At 37.0% G+C, this 12,954-nt stretch overlaps 2 long non-coding RNA genes across 2 annotated transcripts in view; both read left to right on the top strand.

Annotated features, from left to right (window-relative positions):
* Window positions 1-12,954, top strand: part of LOC145518166 (uncharacterized) — a 55,525-nt gene that overhangs the window by 5,636 nt on the left and 36,935 nt on the right. The window contains exon 2 of the long non-coding RNA XR_014062668.1: window positions 1,382-1,486. This is a non-coding gene — a long non-coding RNA (uncharacterized LOC145518166). The remainder of the gene's footprint in view (window positions 1-1,381; window positions 1,487-12,954) is intronic.
* Window positions 8,963-12,029, top strand: LOC145518169 (uncharacterized). Its single transcript, XR_014062673.1, has 2 exons — window positions 8,963-9,731; window positions 10,446-12,029. It is a non-coding gene; the product is annotated as an uncharacterized LOC145518169 (long non-coding RNA).

Here is a 12,954-nt window from a genome sequence, read left to right as displayed (position 1 = left end):
ATCCTTTTCTCCTCCTGCCCTCAATATTTCCCAGCATCAGGGTCTTTTCAAATGAGTCAGTTCTTTGCATCAGTTGGCCAGAGTATTGGAGTTTCAGCTTCAACATCAGTCCTTCCAATGAACACCCAGGACTGATCTCCTTTAGGATGGACTGGTTAGATCTCCTTGCAGTTCAAGGGACTCTCAAGAGTCTTCTCCAACACCACAGTTCAAAAGCATCAATTCTGCGGCACTCAGCTTTCTTTATAGTCCAACTCTCACATCCATACATGACCACTGGAAAAACCATAGCCTTGACTAGACGGACCTTTGTTGGCAAAGTCATGTTTCTGCTTTTTAATGTGCTGTCTAGGTTGGTCATAACTTTCCTTCCAAGGAGTAAGCATCTTTTAATTTCATAGCTGCAATCACCATCTGCAGTGATCTTGGAGCCCATAAAAATAAAGTCAGCCACTCTTTCCACTGTTTGCCCATCTATCTTCCATGAAGTGATGGGACCGGATGCCATGATCTTAGTTTTCTGAATGTTGAGCTTTAAGCCAACTTTTTCACTCTCCTCTTTCACTTTCATCAAGAGGCTCTTTAGTTCTTCTTCGCTTTCTGCCATCAGGGTGGTGTCATCTGCATATCTAAGGTTATTGATATTTCTCCTGGCAATCTTGATTCCAGCTTCTGCTTCATCCCACCCAGCGTTTCTCATGAGGTACTCTGCATATAAGTTAAATAAGCAGGGTGACAATATACAGCCTTGACATTCTCCTTTTCCTATTTGGAACCAGTCTGTTGTTCCATGTCCAGTTCTAACTGTTTCTTCCTGACCTGCATGCAGGTTTCTCAAGAGGCAGGTCAGATGGTCTGGTATTTCCATCTCCTTCAGAATCTTCCACAGTTTACTGTGATCCACACAGTCAAAGGCTTTGGCATAGTCAATAAAGCAGAAGTAGATGTATATCTGGAACTCTCTTGCTTTTTTGATGATCCAGCAGATGCTGGCAATTTGATCTCTGGTTCCTCTGCCTTTTCTGAATCCAGTTTGAACCTCTGGAAGTTCACCGTTCACGTATTGCTGAAGCCTGGCTTGGAGAATTTTAAGCATTACTTTACTAGTGTGTGAGATGTTTGCAATTGTGCAGTAGTTTGAGCATTCTTTGGCGTTGCCTTTCTTTGGGATTGGAATCCATAGAATATCCCTTTTAAGAGCATTGGCTGTAGATTCAGACATACTAGGGTTTAATCTCATTTCTATACTAATAAATGGGCTTCCATGGTGGCTCAGACAGTAAAGAATCTGCCTGCAATGCAGGAGACCTGGGTTGGATCCCTGGGTTAGGAAGAGCCCCTAGAGAAGGGAATAGCTAACTATTCCAGTATTCTTTTCTAGGAAATCCCATGGACAGAGGAGCCTGATGGGCTACAGTCTATGGGGTCACATAGAATCAGACAGGACTGAACGACTAACACTTTCTTTCAATTTCTGTGAAATAAGGTAAGATTGCTTACATCATTTTCATCATCACATCCAATTTCTAACCATAACTATTTTCCCCTGCATATAGAATACGTCTAAACTTTTACTTTTTTGTAAAGACCCAGGTAGAGAAGGAATAGATTATGAGTCAGTTAGTCAAGTTCCTAGAATGCCAGCCTACAAATGGTACTGTTTCTCTGGGTTTCCAAATACTAGTGATAATGTAGAAAACTGATTTTATCAGAATACATCTCAAGTCTGAGTCCTCTGTGCCAGGAAATGTTAAATTTTTTTTTTCTTTTTATCCGTACTTGTTGCTTAAATTCCTCTGCATAAAGAATACAAACGTGATATACACTTTGCTTAGCCATGTGATGCCTGTCGAAGAGCCTTCTGAATAAAGCATCCAGCAAATTGCCAGGTTTTGTTGCAGTTGAAGGGAATATGCAAGTTTAGGACCAAAAGGGAATTTCTAGGGAAAACAAATTAAGAGAAAACTGACACCAGTGGTCCTACTCTACCCTTCCCTTGCTATGCCATATTGTAAATTTATTATGAAAACACCATTTATTAAGATACTATAGCACTGAGGAATTTTTATAAACTATATTCTTATCTCTAGATATAATGTGTAGTAAATATATTTGTGCTATGATATATGCATATCAGTTCAGTTCAGTCGCTCAGTCGTGTCTGACTCTTCGTGACCCCATGGACTGTAGCATGCCAGGCTTCCCTATCCATCACCAACTCCTGGAGCCTACTCAAACTCATGTCTATCGTGTCAGTGATGCTATCCAACCATTTCATCCTCTGTCATCCACTTCTCCTCCTGCCTTCAATCTTTCCCAGCATCAGTTCTTTGCATCAGGTGGCCAAATTATATATAAATATTTATATTATTTTTATTCATATTTACATACTTGATCCTTCTTAGTAATTTCATTTACTATATGTATGTGCTAAGCACATCCAAATTTCCAGCCACTCTGCTTGTTCTTATTCTCATACTTTTTGAGTATAAATATATTCTATAAATTCAGAAGATACTTTTTTAAACATTTACTTGATTAAACTTGTGAAACATTTTTTTAGCAAATACACTGAAACATCATTAAACTATTTGGGTGGTTGTTGTTACAAGGCTGTCTAAGCACGTAAGTTTTGTGGGGAAAAGTATTCACCAAAGTTTCACTACACATACTATCAGGCCGTTTGTTTATTTTTTGCTACTCCTTGTTTGTTTTCATTTATAAGTAACCATCTAAGCAAACTAGAGCAGGCTTATAAGATATGCATTATAAATTAAAGTCATCTGTTTGAATCTCCAAATATTTAGATCAAGGCAATATTCGCTCTTGACATATGCAGAGAGAACAAAATTGGCTTCCTGTGCTCATCATGAGCCCTGCTTTGCAAATGAGGACTGTATGCTTTAAAATGCATACAATTTTGACCTTAAAATTACAGACTGTTAGCTTCATGAGCTATAATTATAACCTCTTTATAAGACTCTTGAATAACCTCTTTAAAGTCCTCAGCATTTCTGGGCATTATCCAGAAAACCAACTAAAAATGTCATATGCAGGGGTAGGGAAATAAAATGCTGTTAAACCTTGGCCATAAGGATGGGAGACATTGGCTACACTGAATAATCTTATGTCCTTAGTACAATCACCTTAGAAAGTCTCCTTCTAAAATGCATAATAAAGAAAATGTTCTGTTTTCATTATTGTTAATTTGTGTTGATTCATCACTGCATTGCCTTTGAGGGTTTTGGTACACTAGTTGAAGTAATAGAATTATAGAAATTAAAACTGTTAAAAGCCCATCAACCCATCTTACTCAATTAGTGAAGGATTATTTGATGTGACTTATTCTTAGTGTTTAGTCAAATTTTAAATGAGTTCAGCAATAGTGTTTTTGGGAAATGACCTCAATGATAAGAAAGCTTGGGACATGCATTTTTCATCATTATCACTTAAAAAAAAAAGTGTTTAGCCATATCCTAGCCATTTTAGCATCAAAAAAGTGAGTCCATTTTTTCAAGTATTTGAAATTCCCCCCTAAACCATGGCAATGCTGTATGCATGTGTGCTAAGTCACTTCAGTTGTGTCCGACTCTTTGCAACTCTGAACTGTAGCCTGCCAGGCTCCTGTGTCCATGGGATTCTCCTGGCAAGAAGACTGGAGTGGCTTGCCCTGCCGTCCTCCAAGGGGTCTTCCAGACCCAGTGATCCTCTCCGTGTCTCTTACATTACAGGCAAATTCTTTACTGCTGAACCACTGGAGATGTCCCATGCTATAGATATTTAGTACTAAATGCTTCAGACAGGTTAAGAAACATTACTGGAGTGGCCAGGACTATGTGCATTTTAACTTACTTCCAGGAAAAAAAAAATGATTCAGTGTTCAGAATGTAGAATATAATATCAAGAAACCTATTGTGGGAGAACTTAAATTTTCTTAGTCCACCATGACTTTTTGAAATACCTGACCTAACTCGAGATCTTTCCATGACTGTTTCCTCACTTTCAGTTAACTAACAAGCCCCATAATCCATCATTTCACTTATTCATTCAGTCAATTCTTCATGTCTATCTTTGGATATTTTTTAAGGCCACAGAATGTTCAAAATATTTCAGCACAATCACCATAGGTTAATTTTCTGCAGATGACATATTCAAGAACATCTTCTTCAGTAAGACGGAAGTTGAATAAATCCCTTGATCCCTCATCAAACTCTAAGTCAGTCTATGTTGATGAATATTCTGTTACAAACAATTGTGTCTGTTTCCTAGATTTAGCATGGTGTCCGAAACAGGGAAAATGAGAATTACTCTCAAATCCAGCTGCAATCAATCATGTTGGAATATACTCTGGTCCCTATGAGTGACACAGCAGAATAATTAAAGTCCTCCCCTGTCAGAAACTGAATATATTCAGAAACATTTTAGATAGAAATAGACTTTTTAACTTTTAATTTTCAATTGTTCCTAATGAATTCCCATAACTATGATTTAACTCATCTAATTTTTTATTCTTTCTGACAGATGTGAAACCCTTCGAGCAATAAGAAATTATTTTTTTCCATTTTTATTTCCCCCTGCTCACACATTTTATTATATTTATATCATGTACTAATGGTTTTGAAAGAATCATGCATTTGGGGATGTTCTTCTCAATGTCTCTTTACTACTCACATGTATCCACCTTTAGATATAAAGTAATCTTGATGCTGTTAAAAAATTAATTTGATAGTGTTCATTCCAAAGTAATTTTTACAAACATCTTCTATCTAATGCTATCATTCTCATGATCAGTGTATTAAAATTCAAAATCATCTCTGTCACCAATTCATTTCTCTCTTACAGTCAGGTACCTCATTCTTTTTATCTGCTCTTTTTCAATGATTCTAACTTTAAACCATTTAGTTGAGTAACTTTTTTTTCCTTTTGATGTAATCTAATTTTCCTTTTCTTTCCTAAAGCTACTTTGAAGAAATGTAGGAAAAACAATTTCTTACTTTGGTTGAAAATAGGTTCTCTTTCGCCTCTCAAATATCCTAAAACCATTAAACGATTAACTCAGTAGTAACCTAATCACAGTATCTGATCACTCACTCCTTTCAACTTTTTAAGCTTAGCTGTTCAAGGGAAATTAACATTTAATGAATTTCAGATAAAAATAAATTTTTGTGGAACATGGAAACTCAGTGTGATCAGGAGTGAATGAGAAGTTTTAACAGAGGGTTCTGAATGCATCCTTTAATCTGGAGGATGATTTAGACCACATAAGAACAAAGAAGCAGAGGAAAATGCCTGAAAAGCAACTGCTGACAAAGGAAAATGTTGTTTAATTCACACATGTCCTTAAGGATGCTCATTAGTACCCTTTAAATATTTCATTAAGTGGTGACTGAGCAGCTAGTATATGTAACAGACTAAGCTAAAATATTATATAAAACCATTTCATTTAACATTAACTGAATGCCTATATAATGTTTCTGCTGAGATATTCAATAGTTTCTATGCAATGAATAGTTCCTTCAAATTTTTACAATCTATTTAAAGAAGGAAACGGTAACCAAGAGCACAATTGTAATTCAAGAGTTTAATAATAGAATATCTCATAAAGAAGATTGTGACTAAGTCAGAAGTGATTTACATAGACACTGTGATCCCATGGACTGTAGCCCGCCAGGCTCCTCTGTCCATGGAATTCTCCAGGCAACAGTACTGGAGTGGGTTGCCATTTCCTTCTCCAGGGGATCTTCCCCACCCAGGGATCAAACACAGGTTGTCTGCATTGCAGGCAGATTCTTTACCAACTAAGCTACTAAGGAAACCCATATTCATACACTATTGAGGGCTTCCCTGGTGGCTCAGTTGTAAAAAATCTGCCTGCAATGCAGGAGACCTGGGTTCAAACCCTGGGTCGGGAAGATCCCTGGAGGAGGACATAGCAGCCCACTCCAGTACTCTTGCTTGGAGAAGTCCATGGATGGAGGAGCCTGGTGGGTTATAGTCCACAGCGTCACATAGAGTTGAACACTACTGAAACGAGTTAGCAGCAGCAGCATACACCATTGAATGATACAAAGAGCATAAAACTAGCCATCTACTGAATTTTATGTGCTTGAATCTCTCATCTATAAAGACCTAATAATATACAATACAGAGTTAGGGGATAATGTTAGTGAATAAATACCTTACATTATTATAACTTGTATGTATAATAAAAAAAATGCCTCAGAAAATATTCAGAGCATACAAAAGCAGTGAACTTGTTTTTTCAATTTCAAAAGATTATTGTTGTTTTGAGCAGTGATTCCCACCAAGGACAACTTAATCCCCCAGAGAACACTTAGCAACATCTGAAAGTAATTTTCATCTTCACAGCTTGGAAGAGGAGAAGCTACTGGTATCTCATGGGTAGAGACTGGGGATCCAAGGCACAAGAACAGCCCCTTCCCACAGAATTGAATTCTCTAGCCCCAAACTGGCTCTTCTATTAAGGCTGAGAAACCTTGGTTGAGAGCCTTTAGGAAGTGACTCATGGGTGATATATATAAGTGCACAAATCTTAAAGAATGGACCTGAATAGAGTGGAGGTGTTCTTAGAGGAGAGAAAAAACAGGTGACAATGTACACTAGTGCACGCTTATCCATAGTTTCACTTTCTGTGGTTTCATTGCCTGTGTTCAATCACACTCTGAAAATATTAAATAGAAAACTCCAGAAATAAACAATTTGTAAGTTTTGAACAGCACACCATTCTGCGTACCATGATGAAATCTCCTGTAGCTTCATTTGGCTCCACCCGGGAAGTGAGTCAGCCCTTTATCCCCAAATCACTCCCATTAGTCACTTAGTAGCTGCCTTGGTTATCAGATTGCCTGTCACAGTATCTCAGTGCTTGTGTTCAAGAGACCCTTATTTTACTTCATAGTGGCCCCAAAGCTCAAGAAAAATGATGCTGGCAATTCAGAGATGCCAGAGACAGGCTGTAAAGTGCAAAGGTAAAAGTTTTCCTCTTAATAAGGAAAGAAAAAATTATATTCTGAGGTTGTTAGGCTCTACATAATAATGGATCTTCTTCATTCACATAAAATTATGAAGGAAAAAAATTTGCAAAAGTTTTAGCTGCAGTGTTGTAAGTGTTTCAAGATTGAAAAGGCATTAAATTTATACAATAAGATATTTGGAAGAGAAAGACAACATTCACATAACTATCATTACAGCATATTGCTATCACTGTTCTATTTTTATTAGTTATGGTTGTTAGTCTTTTATTGCACCTAATGCTACAGTCCATGGGGTTGCAAAGAGTCGGAGATGGCTTAGCAACTGAACAATAACAAAAATTTATAAATTAAACTTTATCACAGGTATATATGATAGTTATATATCGCAGGTATCTATATAAACTTTATCATCTGTGTGCCAAGTCACTTCAGTCATGTCTCTTTGCCGCCCTTTGGACTGTAGCCCACCAGGCCCCTCTGTTGCTGGAATTTTCCAGGCAAGAATACTGGAGTGGGTTGTCATGTCCTCCTGCAGGGGATCTTCCCGACCCAGGGATCCAACCCCGGTCTTTCATGTCTCCTGCATTGGCAGGAGTGGGTTCTTTACCACTAGTGCTGCCAGAGAACCTTTATCATAGGTATAGGGAAAAAACAGTATAAAAACCAGTTTGGCAATACCCATGGTTTAAAGCATCCACTGGGGGTCCTGGGAAGTATCCTCAGCAGATATAGGGGAACTACTGTAGTTTCTAAAGGGAAGCTTGTTTTCAACAATGGATTTGAAAGGCAACAATAGAGCAATGAAGTAAAGCAAGTTTTGTTGGTTTAAATGTAAGCGGGTCTTCAATAAACAAACTGTGATTGAGAGAATAATTATGTAGTTAACATGGAGAAATTTAAGACTAGTAGAATTGGGGAAATTTTATTTACATAAAGGTAAGCAAATATTGAAACAGAAAATAAAAAATAAGGAAAACAGAAGAATGTTATAGTAGATCCTATTTGTGTTAATAAAAACCTAGCAGTGAAAAAACTGAATGGAAAGAGTAGTTGAAAATATGAAATTGCCAAAGATCGTAGGATGGGTGGACTGAGCCCCAAAGGAAAACATCACTAGTTTACCTCAGAAAAGAATATTCACTACTTTGGGCACTAGAAAGCTGTAATTTCTATTGGTTGTCTGGCAAATTCCATATATTAGGACTATTTTGCTGATGAACTGACACTTCTCAGAGATTTTCATTTCAATAAGGTAGACAATGCATAGTATCTATACTGTAATGTACATGATACCATAAGAGTTAAAAGAACTCCATGGTCAAGTAAGTATTTTTGAGAGGGAAGAAAATTAAAACTGTCTTAAACTAGCAAGAATTCATCAACTCTGAGACTCACATAGTTAACCATTTCTAACACTTTTGGCTGATTTCTGCCTCCCCAGGGGTAAAGAAGCTAGGATTTTCTCTCCTCTGATGGTAGGCTGCAGAATATTTGGGGTTGGTGCATTAATATTCCTATTTCCCTTGGCATCTCAAACAGCCATGCTATTCTTGCCTTACATCCCACAACCAAGACAAGAGCTGTGACTAAGCATTCTTGGCTCTCATATTCTCACAATACTCTGAAAATAATATCCTCACCCTTGGCCATTCAAATCCTACAACCCCACCCCATCCCACAGTCCTGAAACACTTGCTTTCTTGCCAGACACTACTCTTCTCAAATCACAGCTTAAAGGATTTTTATCTTGGTAGTGAAAAATATTATGTGGGAGGCAAGGAGAAAATTGTTCTGTCACGTAATATGTACTTTCAAATCTTCCAGTCTTCACCAGTTATAGGCTTTTGATATTAAAACTCCATATAAAAAGGGGCAACTTCTTGCTCTGTGAGAGATTCTGTATACCTCCTAAGACAAAAGGAGAGAGGTGTTCTTGGGGAGGAGATGACAGGGGTGCTGACTGTGAATACCTCATACACCACCTCACCCAGACACCTATATCATCACTTTGAATGAGATATAGCATTACTGACTCCTTTTAGGAATGCTATCATAAAGGTCAGGGGAAAAGACATTTAAGTTATTAAATGCTTTGCTGTTTCCTGGTAGGTTCTGTCAGAGAAAGTCATTTAGTAAGAGTTTAAATAGTCTTTCTCAGTTTCTTAATATTACCATTTATGCCAATCACCTTGTCATTCTTCCATTTTACCAAGTTGGGAATGTATTAGTCTCTCATAATTTGTTTCTTATTCCATTGTGTAGTTTTCATGTCCTCCTGGTACTTTCCTCATATTATATCTTTGTTTTGTTCTAATCCCTCCAGTTTTTTATATCCCTACTCAAGATAAAGATTTTTCAATCTGTGATCTCTCCTAGTCCACCATGCAAACTAGGAACCAACCAAGAAAATGGATGTAACTTGAACATTCTTTATGGCAAATAGATGGGGAAACAGTGGAAACAGTGTCAGACTTTATTTTTGGGGGGCTCCAAAATCACTGCAGATGGTGATTGCAGCCATGAAATTAAAACACGCTTGCTCCTTGGAAGAAAAGTTATGACCAACCTAGACAGCATATTAAAAAGCAGAGACATTACTTTGCCAACAAAGGTACATCTAATCAAAGCTTTGGTTTTTCCAGTAGTCATGTATGGATGTGAGAGTTGGACTATAAAGAAAGCTGAGCACCGAAGAATTGATGCTTTTGAACTGTGGTGTTGGAGGAGAACTTGAGAGTCCCTTGGGCAGCAAGGAGATAAAAAAAGTCAATCCTAAAGGAAATCAGTCCTGAATATTCATTGGAAGGACTGATGCTGAAGCTGAAATTCCAATACTTTGGCCACCTGATGCGAAGAACTGACTCATTTGAAAAGACCCTGATTCTGGGAAAGATTGAAGGTGGGAGGAGAAGGGGACGACAGAGGATGAGACAGTTGGATGGCATCACTGACTCAATGGACATGAGTTTGAGTAAGCTCCGGGAGTTGGCGATGGACAGGGAGGCCTGGCATGCTGCAGTCCATGGGATCGCAAAGAGTCAGACACGACTGAGTGACTGGACTGAACTGAACTGAACTGTATATTAGTATATTCTTATTTATGATGTTTCCAATGAGTGCACAGTAGATTTGTTGTTGTTCAGACACTAAGTTGCATCCACTTCTTTGCAACCCTATGGAATGCAGCATGGCAGTCTCCCCTGTCTTTTACTATCTCCCGGAATTTGCTCAGATTCCTATCCATTGAGTCAATGATGCTATCTAACTATACCATCCTCTGCCACCCCCTTCTCCTTGGCTTCAATCTTTCTCAACATCAGGGTCTTTTCCAATGAGTTGGCTCTTTGCATCAGGTGGCCAAAGTATTGGAGCTCAGCTTTAGCATCAGTCCTTCTAATGAATATTCAGTGTTGATTTTCTTTAGGATTGACTGGTTTGATCTCCTTGCAGTCCATTGGACTCTCAAGAGTCTTATCCAGCACCACAAATTAGTGAATATAATTACATGTGTGTGTAAAACATTATTTTTGTAAGAGTAAAAGCAATTAAATAAACAGAAAATTTCTTCTTTACTTGACAGAAAAAGCTTTAATTAACATGTATTCAAAGAAATTTGCTACTTCAAGAGGACATTTGTTATTCTTCATAGTGACATTCTACCTTATAAATTCTTCTTACAGAGAATTTCCCATATTGCTAGTCTCTACCATGGCCAATAGATACCAAATTCCACATTTCCAGCCTCTCCTGTTGCTAGTATAGGGGCAAGGGACTTTGTGCTTCAACCACAAAGGTTGGTTGACACCTGGGTATGGGTATGGAGTGGCAGTCATTTTAGCAGCAGAATTCCATGGCCAACTCAGCAGCAGCAATAGAGACACAAGCTTCAGTGAATTGTGCTGTGGTGACTCAGTGTGAGGTTTGCAGCCCTGCAGGTGTGTTCTGGGCTATTATTACTGGCGATGCAGTCTTCATCATCAGATTGTGAGCCTTCTCAGAGATGACGTGGGCTATCTGTAATTACTTATTAGATTGATTTTCTGTGTTGCTGGCAACCAGAACAATGATGGATGCAGTAACTCATCAAACTCAGTTCACTGGCAACAACAAATAATCCAATATGTCGATGTGAATTAAAAAATTGACTAGAAGGCACAGGGAATGGAAAGGGATAAAACGTAATGGCTTCTGAGAGCACAAAAAAGTGAGCAAAAATCCTTATTTCTTAATCAAAACTTCATTTATATAAAGTATACTTTTATAATGTATACTCTATTTCCCATCTTCCTGACATCCAAAACTTGTCCAGATATAAAAGGAATATCTTTATTTTCATAGTCTATTCATCTGTATGGAAAATACTAAAATAATAAAGAAACCAAAATGTATCTTTCTGTGATAAAAATGTATATATACATAGATATAGAGAAATTAGGTACAAGAACTAATACCATTACCATTGTTACTGCTTTTATTCTTATCGTTAAGTATAAAACTTCCTGGAGGTCTCTCATCGTAGATAAAATTTTGTTCTTTTTAAGTCCTTTTTCACAATAATACACAAAACCAGCATAATTTTTTTTTTTTTAATTTCACTCTAGGAAGTTCTTTATTTTGTTATCAGTGTTGAAAAAACAACAGCCATTTTAAGAATCTAGTGTCATATAACATAAATTAAATAAACTTTAAAGAAACTAATCAAGGGACCTACTATAATTCTAAATAACATTTTTTTTAAACATTTGAAAGAATTGTTCTAGTTCCATACAACCAACTCGTATGTGAAGTTTTGTAGCATAAGTATTTGAAAGCTGAATTTATTAATTTTCTTTTGAAATAATATGAAGCAAACGTGGTTAGAAAATGTCCTGATTGAAGATGAGAAATTTTAAATAGTAGAAAGAGTGAATATTTAAAAATAGATTTTCAGATGGAAAAATTGGCTTCCATTTTACTTGGTAGTTTTTGAGAAACATCATGCAAGTTGCGTTCTTACAACTATGGAAATAAAATAGCAAAATAGGAAAAAAAAAATTTAAATCAGTTCATTTCGATTCACTTCAGTTGCTCAGTCATGTCTGACTCTTTGCGACCCCATGGACTGCAGCATGCCAGGCCTCCCTGTCCGTCACCAACTCCCGAAGTTTACTCAAACTCATGTCCATTGAGTCGAAAAAATAAATTTCTATTTAATTTAAAACAAAGAAAATAAGTTGTGTGATGAAATCAGCAAAGAAAATAGTGCCTCTGAATCTATCCATAAACCTATAGTGTCTGTAGATATAAACAAGTCTACTCTGCAGCTATCTGAATCAATGACTCATTAAGAATCTTTTAAGAAGAAATCAATGTATTTTAAACTCCCTCTACACTGAAAATACATAGGGACTTCAACAGGCACTTAGAATAAATTTCCTCCATAAACACTCTTATTTATATATTTGCTGGGCACCATGTCATTTATTATTTCAATCTTTTCCTCTCTGCCAATTCTTAATGAAGAGAAAAATTCCACAGATGCTCTATTTGGATTTACTTTTCTTACTTTTTCATATTTTTTAACCTTTATTTTTAAGGCTGCTGCTGCTAAGTCGCTTCAGTCGTGTCTGACTCTGTGCGACCCCATAGACGGCAGCCCACCAGGCTCCCCCCTCCCTGGGATTCTCCAGGCAAGAACACTGGAGTGGGTTGCCATTTCCTTCTCCAGTGCATGAAAGTGAAAAGTGAAAGAGAAGTCGCTCAGTCGTGTCTTATTTTTAAAGGGGGTTAGACTAGAAAAGATTGATATGTATTCACAGTTAAGATGAAACAATAATTTTGCTTAATCAAACATTTAAGAGTAAATCTTATCTTTTATAGATAAAAAAAGAGAAAATGCATCTATGATTGATATAAATGAAGGCTTTTAAATTTAAAAATATTTCTGGAATTTAAATAATTTATAAATTCTAAGTTAAAA

The sequence above is a fragment of the Giraffa tippelskirchi genome, chromosome 8 (genome assembly GCF_054371585.1).
Source record: "Giraffa tippelskirchi isolate mGirTip1 chromosome 8, T2T-mGirTip1v1.2.pri, whole genome shotgun sequence".
Lineage (NCBI taxonomy): Eukaryota > Metazoa > Chordata > Mammalia > Artiodactyla > Giraffidae > Giraffa > Giraffa tippelskirchi.
The sequence above is the reverse complement of the archived record's forward strand: the minus strand, read 5'-3'. Positions and strand labels throughout refer to the sequence as shown.